The sequence below is a fragment of the Colobus angolensis genome, unplaced genomic scaffold, assembly GCF_000951035.1.
Source record: "Colobus angolensis palliatus isolate OR3802 unplaced genomic scaffold, Cang.pa_1.0 Scaffold104, whole genome shotgun sequence".
In the NCBI taxonomy this organism is placed as follows: domain Eukaryota; kingdom Metazoa; phylum Chordata; class Mammalia; order Primates; family Cercopithecidae; genus Colobus; species Colobus angolensis.
The window spans coordinates 9,768,517-9,771,866 of record NW_012111364.1 but is presented as its reverse complement, the minus strand read 5'-3'; the positions used below and the strand labels follow the sequence as shown (position 1 = coordinate 9,771,866).

At 41.0% G+C, this 3,350-nt stretch overlaps 1 protein-coding gene across 1 annotated transcript in view; it reads left to right on the top strand.

Annotated features, from left to right (window-relative positions):
- The window catches only part of LOC105512663 (zinc finger protein 669-like), an 8,024-nt gene that overhangs the window by 892 nt on the left and 3,782 nt on the right, over positions 1 to 3,350 (top strand).

The window sequence follows — 3,350 nt, the reverse complement described above, 5'->3', positions numbered from 1 at the left end:
TGCAACCTCTGCCTTTTGGGGTTCAAGCAAGTCTCCTGCCTAAGCCTCCTGAATAACTGGGGTTACAGGCGCCCACCACCACCTTCAGCTAATTTTTGTATTTTTAGTAGAGACAGGGTTTCGCCATGTTGGCCAGGTTGGTCTCGAACTCCTGACCTTAATTGGTCACCTGCCTCGGCCTCCTTAAGCGCTGGGATTACAGGCGTGAACCACCTTGGCCAAAATATTTTTCTGTTTCCAAACATTTTACATGAGAGGAAAGCGGAGAATAAATCATCTGACACTCAACTGTAAAAAAAAATTTGTGCCTGTCTTCTTTTCATCTTTCCTAAGTGTACATATTACCAACATGTCTTTAGGTTGAGGTCCCCCCATGAAAACTTTACAGGGTGTTATGTCCTCAGCCACCCTCCTGTCTTTTCCTAGTCCTGGCAGTTTAGAACTGTCTGGGGATGACCCAGGATACCCACAGTGGCCATGTCTATTGGAGGGTCTAGTGAGTATCAGCCCCAGAGTCATCTCATCCCCAAGGGCAGCCTGAGGTAGGGGGTAGAGTCTCTCAGGGGAGCAGCTGGATGCTCTTGGCCTTAGAGGAATCTTCTGGTATAGTTTCATCTAAAATGGTGACCCCTTAGGGTCATTAAAATTTTAGGACATTAAAATTAATGGACAATACAATGTAATGTCATTAAAGTTAGGTCATTAAAATTGTTCCTCTAGCCGGAGATTTTATTCCTCGGAGACACATTGATGGTCTGCCAATTGGATGCCGATGTTGACAGGAAAAGGCAGAAATGATTTCTGCTCTCTAGATTGTCTCACACTTGTGAAGAGAGAAAAACTGTCCCAAAGGATAAGGAAAACCCACCCCAGAGAGGATGTGCAAGAACCTGAATATTAAAATGCACTTAAGGCGCACAGGAGGACAAAGAGCAGTGCCAGTGCCTCCTAGGTGGTCACTGAGTACTTTACTGAACAGGATGGGTGTCCCGAGGGATAGAATGGCCTGCCATGACACTTGGAAAGGTCTGTGTTGGAGTCAGCACTGCCTCTCCCTGAGTTTGTTACCTTGAAAAGGTTTGTCCGCTTATTTGAGTTTCAGTTTTCCATTGACTGTAAGATACATTTTGTCAGTACAACTTGAAAGATAAAAATACTATTTCCAAAGAGACAAGGTAAAATGATGTATTTTATTTGCTAAAAATTCGTATTTATTTCTTCCCCAGAGTGAGTGTAGTAAGTTTTAAAGGTCTGTTCTTTTTAAGGGTAATTTCAAATGGAATTGTAGGACTTAGCTTTGTAAATGCTACTGGTGAAATAAAAGTGTGATAGATAAATTGATGATTTACCAAGATTCACCAAAATGTCAGCTCCCCTCGTGTAGCATAGTGAAGAATTTATGACAGTGGACACGTCTGTATCCTCTTATCTGGATATCTGAGGGTTTTTTGGTTGTTGTTTTTTGTTTTTTTGTTTTTTTTGGAGACGCTGTCTTACTCTGTAGCCCGGCTGGAGTGCAGTGGCACCATCTGTGCTTACTGCAACCTCCACCTCCCGGGTTCAAGTGATTCTCCTGTGTCAGCCTCCTGAGTAACTGGGATTATAGGCACCCACCACCACACCCAGCTAATTTTTGTATTTTTAGTAAACAGGGGGTTTTAGGCCTGGCACGGTGGCCCATGCCTGTAATCCCAGCACTTTGGGAGGCCAAGGTGGGCGGATCACGAGGTAAGGAATTCCAGACCAGCCTGGCCAACATAGTGAAACCCTGTCTCTACTAAAAATACAAAAAAAGTAGCTGAGCGTGGTGGCAGGCACCTGTAATCCCAGCTACTCGGGAGGCTGAGGCAAGAGAACTGCTTGAACCCGGGAGGTGGAGGTTGCAGTGAGCCAAGATCTTGCCACTGTACCCCAGCCCAAGCGACAATGCGAGACTCTGTCTCAAAAAACAAACAAACAACAAAAAGATGGGGTTTTGCCATGTTGGCCAGGCTGGTCTCAACCTCCTGACCTCAGGTGATTGCCCGCCTCAGCCTCCCAAGGTGCTGGGATTACAGGCGTGAGCCACCATGCCCGGCCCACTCTATTTTCTTTTTATTCCTAAATTTTAACATGTTTGAGTTTGTCTGTTCCTTTATCACTTTTTTCTTACATAAAAAAAATTCTGCCTAATCCTTCGTTAAAAAAAAAAAAAAATCTTCCTGTGACTTCTGAAAGTGTTCTGGTTTTATCTTTCATATTTGAATATATAATTAGTTGATTATTGTTCACGGAATAGAGAAGAATGCAATGCATTTTCCCAAGTAGATGCCACCCTGGTTTGCCTCATATTTTGAAGTGCATGTGATTTTCTATTCTACAGTGCCTACTCTGTCATTCATCCACTTTCCATATAAATGCTCGGTCATTAAGACTTTTTTCCCCCTTGGTCTGCTTGCTCATCTCTCTGCTAATACTGTGCTGTTGTGAATATTTTCGTTTGAAAATCTTAGAAATGTGTTAGACAAGCCATCACTCTTTTTTTAGATGACTAAAAATCATTAGACATTTGTCATTTTTACTACGTATGAAAAAGTAGTTTTTCTTGCCTAAAAAAACCTGATTTGGGAATTTATGTGATTTCATAGGAATTGCATCTGGAAGTGGTGACATTAATGTCATTTTAAAAAACATGTGTCATATTCCCTCTTATTCCTTTCTGCCTTGACATTGTGCAATAGAAATTTTAAAAATTGTTTTATTAGTATTGTTAAATATCAATTATTGGTTTTATTTGCTACTCAATTAAATTTAATAAGCCTATTCTCTCTTGATGTAATCACATGGAATGGGTTCAACTCCCCAGTTAACAAGTGATAGCACATGTAAAATATTGTCTACCAGGGAAACTCATTGAACAATTAGTGTTCAGACTATGTTTTGGTGTCTGGTTTGGTAAGCACCACTGCAGTGACACAAAATAATAGACCTTCAGCAGAAAAAGTTTTGGCAAATATATTGCATAAGCCATTTAGGTGCAGTGAGTCATTCTTATTACTTGGGTTGGTGGAATCCCTTTCAAATGTAAGTTAGTAATACAAACAAAGATTGAACTTTGTAAGCAGGCATTTTTAAGAATAAGTAGTCTCAGGACTGATAATAATAATTCGCTTATGCACATCAGGTAGGACTTTATTATGACAGATGCTAGAGATGTACAAAGTGAAGTTTAAAGGTAACTCCTAGCAGCACATCTTACTCCCTGGATTCTCTAATGAGATGGGTGTTTCTACTTTGCTGTTGCCTTTTTGAATAGTTCAATTCTAGCGTTAGTACTGCTGTGTGGGAGGAAGTATGTGTGAACAGAGAGT